General features: G+C 39.6%; 1 protein-coding gene across 3 annotated transcripts in view; it reads left to right on the top strand.

The window, feature by feature from the left end:
• LOC145518914 (uncharacterized) overlaps window positions 1–12,721 on the top strand; it is a 233,708-nt gene that overhangs the window by 180,502 nt on the left and 40,485 nt on the right. The window lies entirely within an intron of this gene.

Here is a 12,721-nt window from a genome sequence, read left to right on the forward strand (position 1 = left end):
TACAGCATGACATAATATACCTGGTAGAATCTTTTTATTTCTTTGCATTACACAAAATAATGGTGTGTTTTATAATGGTGGTATCTTAGATCTGATGAAATACTTTAGATTTGATGATTAAGTTAGGCTTTGAGATTTTCTTCCTCTCTCTTTTGTAATTATGGTTATTTAACTTTTTGAGTAAGGTTTTCTTCTAAGATAATCTTTTCTTCAAATTTATTTTATCCCCCAGTATTATGAAACAGCATTTTCATGTTAGCATATCTTCAGAGCATGCCTAACTGAATTTTAGTACCAGGATAAGATTTTATTACTGGAAGAATACATTCTGCTTTGTGAACTAAAGGCAACGTGCAAAACATCATTCAAAATTGGAAAGATCATTTGGGAATATCAACTAAATTAAAAAGTATTATTAAGGGGCTGACATATTCTAGCAATACTCAGGCGCTAAGTGAACTGGCCTTGGATAAAATGAAAAAGAGGGTATCTGCTTAATTGTATGCTTGATGCATTCCATTGTCCCTGGCTACTGAAGAGCAGCTTAACTCTGAATTACATTTTTGTTATTAGATTTTCAACATTTTTTGTTTTATTGTGAAAATTCAGCATAATGCAAGCATATTATTATGAGTTTTTAGTCAAGAGCCACCAAGCACTGCCATTAATTCAAACATATTGAAATCCAAGATAAACACCCACATTCATGAGCCAAAACCCCAAATTCACATTGAATTCTCTTATTGCAAATATCCCCCCTACTCCACCCCCAAATCTCTCTCAAAATGGGAATAAGAAACTGTAATGAAAAATAAAGTTCCACTTCATAATTTCAACAAAAAAGATAACATGCCTAGGAAAGTATGTGACTGTTTGCAGAACACTGCGAAAATTTGAGATATGTAAAAGAAGTCTTAAATAAATTGATATAGTGGTTTTGCACTGGAAAAGTGATGCCAGTATTTCAGAAAATTCTTAGTAATTGTATGAAGTCCTCTTGGAAATACTAGATAGGGAGAGGAGAGTCTGACAAAATAATTTTTAAAGTAAAAGCCAAAAATAGCCAAGAATATATTGAAAGTAAAGATTAACAAAAGAGAACTTGCCCTACCGGATAATGCAACTTCAATAATTAAAGCAGTGTGCTACTGACAAAAGAATTGGCAGGCAGATCCATGTAATGGATTTGATGGCCCAGAAATCGACCCCAGTATAGATGCAGACTTAGTATATATTAAAGATGGTATCACAAATCAATTCATTATTGAAAAAATGGTTCTGGGACAGATGGTTAGCTATTGGGAGAAACAAAGTTAAATTATCAGTCTAAAATAAATTGCCATGAGTGACCTTTAACCTATTAAATGCTAGCGGTAAATATAGGGTGAAATGTCCTCTTTAAGCATAAGTTATTGAGAAGAAATCACAAAGGAAATCATTAAAAGGTGAAGCACATGTCTCTACTTCCTCTATGGTCCCCTGGAAGTGATAAAAAGAGTAGTTTGAAAGAATCAAATCTTCCAATTTGTTGGCTTTTCAGTTTGATCAACTTTTTATCTGTTAGGATGGAGTGGTACCTTCCAGGCTTCTTACATGCAGAACTAGAGAATGGAAGTCTAAAGACAGCATTTTAAAGCACAGGTTCTTAACCTGACTTCAATTAATGGGCTTGTTAATCCCCTGATTTCCTTTCCAAGACACACTGGCAATAGAGATGGAGTGGCTTCCATTGGAAACTAGCTGAACAATGAAATTAAGAAAACCAGGGAGCAGAAAGTAGCCAAGGAACCTCAGAGCTTACTGGAAAGATATTACAAAAGCCGCAGAAGATGTGGCAGTTTTGGTCAAGAATGTGTCTAGCTAAATGGTTCTCATGGAAACCAACTGTACCAGCTGCATGAGAAATAGTTAAAGGGACCAGGAAGAGAGCTGCTTGATCCTGACAGGTAGCTGCTAATTAGCAATCAAAACTTAATTGAGATTAACAGCTGTTTTTCTAGTATGGTTACTAACAGGGAGGCAGAAACGGTATGAAGATCATCCAAGCTCTGCAAGCTGCGTTTTAGTATCAGAAAGCTCTGAGAATAGAGCGATGTGCCAAGCAAGCAGGGAGATGAAAGCAGGCCATGAACACAGAGCTGAGCTGACAGGCCAAAGAGGGCTGGATCCAGAGGACCAATTAGGCTGTCTACAGGGGTGCTGGAGGCAGATTAAAGGGGCAGGATGCAAACAGCAATAGAGAGTCTATTCACTGGCTGGTGTGGCCGAGTGACTGCCTGCTTCTCCTGGAGGGAAGGGCACCGGGTGCAGCAATCGTAGCTAGCAGCTGTGCCCTCAGGTTAGGCTGGAAATTCTTTCAAACACACTCTCTGAGCACCGGCCCAGCAATAGTCCAGCCTGTAGAAATGTCTATTGTGTGGAGACCCCGGTCGCCCCATGGGCCTGAACCTGGTGACATCCACCAGGTAAAACACATTGGATGGTCAGTCTCTCTCTCTTTGAAATCCTTTCAGTGGATTTTCTTTTTCTGGGACAGTCTCAGCCTAGTGACTCTGAATGGGCTTCTTAATTAGCACCTCTAGTAGAACTGGTGGCTGCCACCCAAAGTATGTCACAGGACCCTGGAGGAACTAAAACCTGGGCAGGACCCAGTCAGCATGATTTAAAGCTGTTAGACACATTGCTGCCTGGGTCAGTGGAACCTGTCGAAAACTAAAGGAATATGGTATGGCACCTATTATGTGCCTGGCGTGGGTCTAAGTGCTGACGTACAGTAACGCACGTGATCCTCAAAATGCCTCTGTGAGGTATTGTGCACTGCTGTCATCTCCATTTTACAGATGAGAAAGTTGAGGGAGAGGGGCTAAGAAATGTGACCTGGTTTCACAGCTCTAAGTGACAGAGGTCTGATTTGAACCTGTGCAGTCTGGCTCCAAAGTCTACACTCATAACCACTAGCCTGCAGTCTGCAGCCTCACAGTGTTGTCCCCATGTAGAACCTCATTAGAAATGCAGAAGTTCAGGTCCTGCCCTGGACCTAGTGAATTAGATGCTGCATTTAACAAGATGCCCAGGTGATTCCCAAGCATATTAAGGCTTCAGAGACACTGTGTTATGCTATATGCCCTCGTGAAGATGAGTCTTATATGTATATTTATGCTTAATTAATAGTGAAAACATAAATTGTTCCTCAGTAACAAGGGCACACTGCAGGTAGAGTAACAGGAAAAACAAGGGGAGGAAATGTCCTCTATTGAACACTTTTCTCTATCTTCAGTCACTAGGTCTGTTTTTCCTAACTGTTGCCTCATTTACTGAATAAGACTTATTTTTCTTCTGACTTTCTCTGCCACAGGCCATTTTCACAATCTGTAATTCCTTTGGTTTCAGCAAATATTCACTACATTTTAAGTGATAATTGCCTCTTTACCATCATTTTTTCCCTTCTTTCTTTTGCCTCAAGTATCGACACTCTGAAGTTTTCTCAGTTAAAGTAGCTTAGTTAGTTTCTAGAGCATCCAGTCTCTCTCCTTCTGCTCCTCCTTACACTTCCTTCATGGTTGCTCCTGAAGTACTGTTAACTAGGATATACTTAGCAACTAGAACTCTCCTGCATTGCAGGTGGGAATGCAACATGATAAAACCAATCTGAAAAACATTTTGGCAGCTTAAATACATACTCTCCATATGACCCAGCAATCCCACTCCTAGGTAGTTAGAGAAGTGAAAACTTATATACAAAGACCTATATACAAATGTTCATAGCGGGTCTATATTAGTAATTACCAAAAACTAGAAACAACACATTGTCCTTCAGTGAATGAATGGGACAAACAAATTGTGGTGTATCCATACAATGGATCACTACACAGCAATCAAAACAGCTGAACTACTGATATGCTTAACAATATGAATAAATCATTATGCATTATGCTAAGTGAAAAGGCCAGACATAAAAGACTACATCCTATGTGATTCCACTTTTATGTAACTCTAAAAAAGGCAAAGGTATAGTGATCGAAAGCAAATCAATGGTTGTCAGGGGCAGGGTTTGGGGGCAAGGGATTAAGTGCAAGGGGCACAAGGAAGCATACTGAGCTGACAAAAATGTTTTGTATCATCATTGTGGTAGTTGCTATACTACTTATACATTTGTCAAAGTCCATTGAATTGCTCATTTAAAATTCATGAATCTTACTGTATGTAATAACGCAGTAGTGGTTACTTTAAGTGTCAATTTGACTAGACCACAGGATGCCCAGATATAAGGTTGAACATTATTTTGGGTGTTTCTTTTGAGGGTGTTCCTAGATGAAATTAACATGTAACTTGATAGAGTAAAGCAGACAGCCCTCCTCAATATGGGGGGCACTCATCCGATCAGTTAAAGGCCTGAACAAAAGGGCTGATCTTCCTACATATAAGAAGGAATTTCTATTTTTTTAATTTATTATTTATTTATTTGGCTGCAAAGGGTCTTAGTTGCGTTACAAGGGATCTTTAGTTTTGGCATGTGGGATCTAGTTCCCTGACCAGGGATTGAACCTGGGCCTCCTGCATTGGGAGTGTGGTGTCTTAGCCACTGGACTACCAGGGAAGTCTTAGCCATTGGACTATCAGGAACTTCTTGAGTCTCAAGAAGAGCCAGTATTTCAGGATAGAACTACACATTTGGCTCTCCTGGTTCCAGTACTCTGGATTAGAACTATAACTTAAACCATCCACTCTATTGGGGACTCCAGCTTCCTCAGTGCAGATCTTGTGACTTCTTAGCCTCCATTATCACATGAGCCAATGCCCTGAAATAAACACAGACACACAAACACATGCCTTTTTGGTTCTTTTTCTCTGGAGAATATTGACTAATACAAAAGCTACCAAAATAGAGGAATTTTGGATTCATCATGGGTTGGTATAAGGAAGAAGAGGAAGGGTGGTCAGATCCTCTGAAGCCTCTGGTGGTCCAGACTGTTATCAGCATTATCATCAGATAATAAAAGAAACAGCCTACAAATACCCAAAACAGATTAGAGTTTGTTCTCTGGAATAGTCTGACTGAATTCAGTACTTAAAGAAAACACATTCTAAACATGTTTGCAGTATCCTGAGGCTGTAGAATCTGAGATTAGTTCTATGGAGATGCCATAAACTTCTTGTAATTAAAGACATGCTAAATGTTAGTTCCATTAATGCTGAGAAAATACAAATGCATAATCTAAAGCTGTTGAGAGTCAGTACCTCATTGAGATTGAGAGTCATTAAGTCTCATTGAGAGTAAAACTCCAGTCTTCATGGACCCAAGCCCCTGTCTTTTTACCTAGAGGAAGATGTGTAGTACTCTAGTACATATTTAGTAAACAGAACAAAAACAAAAACACACATATAAGTGGACCAGCAGAGTTCAAATCTGTGTTGTTCATGGATCAACTACACAGGACAAAGACCTTCTTTTTTTCTGGACCAGTTGAGAGTATGATGCCAGCCTTACTCTCATCTTACCATCTTCCCCATAACTTTTATGTGTGTTCCTACAAATAAGGACATTGTCCTAGATGAACAGGATAGAACTATCAAAATCAGGAAATTCACATTGGTTCATTACACCATCTAATCTTCAGACCCCATTCAGGTTTAGCCAGTTGTCTCAACAATGTCCTTTACAGCATACAGATCCAGTTTAGATACACACATTATATTCTGTTGTGACTCTTTAGTCTCATTCAGTCTGGAATAGTTCTGTACTCTTTCCAGCTTTCATGACATGTTTGATGATTTTGCTGTGTTTGAAAATTGCAGGCAGGTTGTTTTGAAGAATGTGCCTTGATTTGAATTTGTCTGATGTTTCCTGATGATTAGATTGAATTTAAGCATCCTTAAATGTGGTCCACTGGAGAAGGGAATGGCAAACCACTTCAGTATTCTTGCCTTGAGAACCCCAAGAACAGTATGAAAAGGCGAAAAGACAGGACACTGAAAGATGAACTGCCCAGGTTGGTAGATGCCCAATATGCTACTGGAGATCGGTGGAGAAATAACTCCAGAAAGAATGAAGAGATGGAACCAGAGCAAAAACAACACCCCGTTGTGGATGTGACCGGTGATGGAAGTAAAGTCCGATTCTGTAAAGAGCAATATTGCGTAGGAACCTGGAATGTTAGATCCATGAATCAAAGCAAATTGGAAGTGATAAAACAGGAGATGGCAAGAGTGAACATTGACATCTTAGGAATCAGCGAACTAAAATGGACTTGAATGGTTGAATTTAACTCAGATGATCATTATATCTACTACTGTGGGCAAGAATCCGTTAGAAGAAGTGGAGTAGCCCTCATAGTCAACAAAAGAATCTGAAATGCAGTACTCGGATGCAATCTCAAAAACGATAGAATGATCTCTGTTCGTTTCCAAGGCAACCATTCAATATCACGGTAATCCAAGTCTATGCCCCGACCAGTAATGCTGAAGAAGCTGAAGTCGAATGGTTCTATGAAGACTTACAAGACCTTCTAGAACTAACACCCAAAAAAGATGTCCTTTTCATTACCTTTTCATTACAGGGGACTAGAATGCAAAAGTAAGAAGTCAAGAAATACCTGGAGTAACAGGCAAATTTGGCCTTGGAGTACAGAATGAAGCAGGGAAAAGGCTAAAAGAGTTTTGCCAAGAGAACACACTGATCATAGCAAACCCCCTCTTCCAACAAAACAAGAGAAGACTCTACACATGCACATCACCAGATGGTCAATACTGAAATCAAACTGATTATATTCTTTGCAACCAAAGATGGAGAAACTCTATACAGTCAGCAAAAGCAAGACTAGGAGCTGACTGGTTCAGATCATGAACTCCTTATTGCCAAATTCAGACTTAAATTGAAGAAAGTAGGGAAAACCACTAGACCATTCAGGTATGACCTAAGTCAAATCCCTTACGATTATACAGTGGAAGTGACAAAGATTCACGGAATTAGATCTGATAGAGTGCAGGAGGTTCATGATATTGTACAGGAGGCAGTGATCAAGACCATCCCCAAGAAAAAGAAGTGAAAAGAGTCAAAATGGTTGTCTGAGGAGGCCTTATACATGGCTGAGAAAAGAAGAGAAGCAAAAGGCAAAGAAGGAAAAATATACCCATTTGAGTTCGAATTTGCATTGGATCAGCGAAGAAGCAAGGGAGTTCCAGAAAAACATTTACTTCTGTTTTATTGACTATACCAAAGCCTTTGACTGTGTGGATCACAACAAACTGGGAAATTCTTCAAGAGATGGGAATACCAGACCACCTGACCTGCCTCCTGAGAAATCTGTATACAGGTCAGGAAGCAACAGTTAGAACTGAACATGGAACAGACCGGTTCCAAATGGGAAAAGTGTACATCAAGGTTGAATATTGTCACCTTGCTTATTTAACTTATATGCAGAGTACATCATGAGAAACGCTGGGCTGGAAGAAGCACAAGCTGGAATCAAGACTGCCGGGAGAAATATCAATAACCTCAGATACGCAGATGACATCACCCTTATGGCAGAAATTGAAGAAGAACTAAAGAGTCTCTTGATGAAAGTGAGAGAGGAAAGTGAAAACATGGCTTAAAACTCAACATTCAGAAAACTAAGATCATGGCATCCAGTCCAATCACTTCATGGCAAATAGATGGGGAAACAATGGAAACTGTGAGAGACTTTATTTTGGGGGGCTCCAAAATCACTGCAGATGGTGACTTCAGCCATGAAATTAAAAGACACTTGTTCCTTGGAAGAAAAGCTATGACCAACCTAGACAGCATATTAAAAAGCAGAGACATTACTTTGCCAACAAGGCCATCTAGTCAAAGTTACGGTTTTTGCAGTAGTCATGTATGGATATGAGAGTTGGACTATAAAGAAAGCTGAACCCTGAAGAATTGATGCTTTTGAACTGTGGTGTTGGAGAAGACTCTTGAGAGTCCCTTGGACTGCAAGGAGATCCAACCAGTCTATCATGAAGGAAATAAGTCCTGAATATTCATTGGAAGGACTGATGCTGAAGCTGAAAATCCAATACTGTGGACACCTGATGCGAAGAACTGACCCACTGGAAAAGACCCTGATGCTGGGAAAGATTGAAGGTGGGAGGAGAAGGGGACAACAGAGGATGAGGTGGTTGGATGGCATCACTGACACGATGGACATGAGTTTGAGTAGGCTCTGGGAGTTGGTGAAGGACAGGGAAGCCTGGCGTGCTGCAGTCCATGGGATCGCAAAGAATCAGACACAACTGAGCAACTGAACTCACTCACTCTCAAGCATCTTTAGCAGAAATTCTCACTACTGTCTATCAGGCAGCACAACATTTCAATCTGTTACTGATGATGCTCAGTTGGATTGCTTGATTATAGGGGTGTTATCCAGGCTTCTCTTTGTAAAGTTACTGTTTGTTCCTTTGTAGTTAGAAAATTGTGGGAAATACTATCAAACTCTATAAATACCCTGTGCCTCATCAAACTTTCTACAGTTAATTTATCTATTTATTTGAACAGACTCACGACCTCCTATTTTATTCAGTGGTCATAATCTTCTATTATTATATTGACTTCAACTTGTCATCATGTCGGCCAATGGAAGTAACTTCAGACTGGCTTCTGTGTCCCTTTGCTGGGCCTCCCATGAGCAGTTCCTTACTTTGTGGCACAACAAGAGATGCTGGTCTCATCTTGTATTTCCCTGCCACCAGCCCTGGAATTAGCCATTTTTCCTGGTTTCTTTTGTTAACGAGTGCTATTGAAAAACAAGTTTATGCTAAATGTTCATTGCTATTGGAATGTTGCTGTCCCCAAGGCCTCTTCGACTCCCTCAGTAGGCCTTGGGAAACGTGTGTGTGTGTGTGTGTGTGTGTGTTATTATGTAATACACACACTCCCTTGTAGCTGTGTTTGTTTTGATATATACTTATATATATAGAAATCCATGAGCTCACTCTGATATCTTAAATTCCAATCCCAAACCTCAGAGTTTGTTCTAAATTAATCCAGTTACATACTTGTAACTTCCTTCCCCACCAGTGAGCAATCCAGCCCCCATAGTCTTCATATATTTAGTTATTTGGTTGATCCTCCTGCATTATGTAAGAAATTTCCCATGCCATCACTGTCTCACCTCTCCACGTGTGCCCTCCTCAGCCCACTGGCCTGACACCCTTGCCAGGTCCCCACCAGCCTGTGAAACGGTCCTCTCACCACACCCAGACCCCCTACTCGCTGAGCTGCCTCCCCTACCTGCATAGGCAGCCTCCTCACCCCACTTTTGTCCATGTGGACACCTTCCTTACCCCTTCCAGCACTACCTTCCCGCCCAGTTGCCCTCTCCTCCACTCCTTCCCACCCTTCCCAGGCTCTGGGTAAAGAGGGAAAAGAGGAAGAGGTGAGGGGAGTGAAGGAAAGGAAAAAAAACCACAAAAAAAGGAACCAATTGTGTTTTTAATCCCACTTCTCTCATTGGAAACTTGAAAGATCTCTTCCTTCTCTTGTGTTTGGAACTGCTTGTACTCCACTCCTCTCGAATGCATTTGAGAGTGATCCTTCGGGTCACTCAGTCTAAAATCCATTTTCGCTCAAACTTCTGCTCCCATTCCAGATCCATCTCACTGACAAATTTCTCCAAAAGGACCACTCTGGTCACCTCTGCTGCCGTCTGGCATCTGCCTACAGCTCCTACTGAACTTGTTCTCCCCAAGGTCACCACAGACCTGCAAATCACCACATCCATGAGCTTTCTTATAGATTTTTCACTCATCTGTTTGATATTGCGAACAATTGTCTCCATCTTGAGAATCTGTCCTGCTTTGTTTCCTGGGCTAACGCTCCCTCTGGTTCTCACCCCATCAATGCCCCTCCATCCTTCCTGTCTTCTGCCAGCAGCTCATCCTCTGCTCCCAGTGGTGGGTGCTCCCCAGGGATCTGTCACTGGCTTCTTCTCTTTTTAATCTATATTTGCTCCCAGTGAAATTTTATTTTGTCAGTTCCTTCTCTCGTTTCTAGGTGGATGAGTCCCAAATTGACACCATGAGTTTAACCTCTCTCCTGAACTGTGGGAGATTTCTCCATAGTTACCATGAGCTCTCTCTCTATTTCCCCAGGTAGCTCACATTCTAAAATTTATTCATTGCTTCAAATTATCAGGCTTGTGCTAGGTAGTATCAACACATAGATGAAGAAAGCATAGTTTGTGCAAACAAGAGGTTTTATCCAAGCTGGAAACTATAGTCATCTTCAAAAGCCCTGTCTCCCTAATTCCCAGTCTGTAACCCATCTTTCACATCACTATGATACTCAGTTTTCTAGGGCACGATTTTGATCACACTACTCCCCTACCCAGAAGCTTCCAATGTCCTCTCCCTGTCCATGGGAAATAGTTGCAGCTCTTTCAACATGACTGTTTCTTGACACTCCTTGCCCTTTCTCTTTCCAGATAAACAAGATGTTTAGTCTATGTTCTGTACCATCATTCATGCTGTTCCTCGTAGAGGAATGCCCTGCTTCTCTTTCCCACCTATTAAAATCTTACTTTTTTTTAGGCTAAACTCCTACAACACCTCAACTGTCTTTTTTTCTGCCTCTAACAGAATGACACCTGAGATTTCCCAGCTCTTTGAATTTTGTCTCCAGTCCCATGATGACAAATATCCCAGTTTACCTTTAGCTGTGCTTTGCAGTACATACATTTCTCTGAGCAACTAGAAGACAAGGATGTGGTATTATTCAAGTTAGCTCCCCTCTAGAACAGTCCTTCCCAAATATTTTTGGCTCACAGTACCTTTAATGTGTCAGCAAATTTTCATGGTGCCCATGGACCAAAAGGAATATCTAGTAGTTCTACTTATTAGATAGGCACAAAAACCCCAATAAATATTCTTGTCCTAATAACTAATTGCCCTTTTGAAAAAATACATATAAATTAAAGGGAAAATAATATGTGCATTTTATTTTAAAATAACCACAGTTACTTACTAGTGGGATATGTGTGTTTTGCTGGTCACTGAACATCTCCTTAAATCTTGGAATCTGAGTGGGAGTTACCACCATCATCTTCTTCTCCACGTTGACTGTCATCACAGCAACTGCCAAAACCCAGTTTTACAAAAATATGAGATCACTGAGAAGGATGCAGAGTGATGTAACACTGAAACTGTGAACGACCTTGGGGTAGTAATTAACATGCTATCTACACAAGTTGCTGTATTTTTCTCAAAACATTTAAGATATTTTGCAGTGTGTCCCATGAGTTTGTTTCACCACTTCAGGGCATTGAGGCGCATTTCAGGAACCTCCAAGGCCAGGCCTGATGTCTGCTATACATGGGACCCTGGTGGACTGAATTAGGTCTTGTTTTATTTATGGATCATTAGTTAGAAATTTATCTCATGTCTCAGTCCCATAAATAGCTTTTCTAAAGAACACAAATTTCTTTAAATATGTAGCATTATAAGAATTATTATTATCACAATGTCAAACTTTACCAAGGACAAAAAACATTGGATTGATATATTCTTAAGAGCCATATTTACATTCACCTAGTAATGGCAAATAAAAGCTTTGTTTGCATTGCTTCTTTCAGGAGTGGAGTGGTTCTTATAGCAAGGGATGTTATCTAGGAATCCATTTATGCAAATTCTTGCCTATTCGAAGTTGTATATTTTTCTGAAGACAGTGTGTATAGTTTCCATAAGATCCTTTGTTCTCTGACCGAAACAGTAAAATTTGGTCTATAACATTAAACAAAATGCAAGTTTAAAATCAGCCTTGTCATGTCATTATTAACCCCAATGATGATATTTTGCCAAAGTTGATCTTGTTGATACAAAAAAAGTTTTACCCACCCCCCCGGATCTAGTGTTTATAGGTGTCAAAATGAAGCAAAGAGGATTTACTGCTTTCTTATTTTATTATTATTCCATTTATTTCTCCAACTTTATAGAGATTTCCCTCCTCACTAGAAATAACTTAGAAATGTGATAAGTAATTTCAAAAATGAAAATAATGATTTTTATTTCCTTTTGTTTTGTAGGTGATCTTAATTTTCCTAGCAGACTTAAACAAAAGTTTCACTTGGAAAATAACATTTTCCAAAATGTTTATCTTTGTGCAATTTATGATCTCCCTATGAGATTCTAGCTAAATTGATGGCACTTAATATTCTTTCTTGCTCAGATGGATCTTCTAGTAGATTGAAAACTTAATATGAAAAGGTTTAATATGAAAGCCAAATGCTAAAGCTGTTACTATATGATCTCAAACTCCTGGATTAAAAATAAAACAAACAAAACCTTTGAAATTTATTGCATTATTACAAAATATTCCAGTGTTTGGCATTGTGTAGACCTAACATCTAAATTAATTGCTTCAATAAACTCAAGTGGTCTTGGATTAAAAAAATTGCTGTTAATAATAGATATAGATATATATTAACTTGCCTGATGTTCTTTACTGTTCTAAACAATAACATTTTGTCTTATCTTTTTATCCAGCTCACCTCATGTCTCAAATTCTCATGATCCCTGACTTTTCCAGCTCAGAGTGAAAATTCCCTTTCACTGAATTACTATAAACTTCTAATCTTTAATAGAAAATATAGACTTCATCTCCTCCTCTACTCCTTCCCAATTCCACACTACTTTTAAAGGAACCGCCTTCTTCTCAGCCTGAAATTTGGATTTATCCTCCCTCTCCCTTACACAATACTCCATA

This window comes from Giraffa tippelskirchi, chromosome 8 (genome assembly GCF_054371585.1).
Source record: "Giraffa tippelskirchi isolate mGirTip1 chromosome 8, T2T-mGirTip1v1.2.pri, whole genome shotgun sequence".
In the NCBI taxonomy this organism is placed as follows: Eukaryota; Metazoa; Chordata; class Mammalia; order Artiodactyla; family Giraffidae; genus Giraffa; species Giraffa tippelskirchi.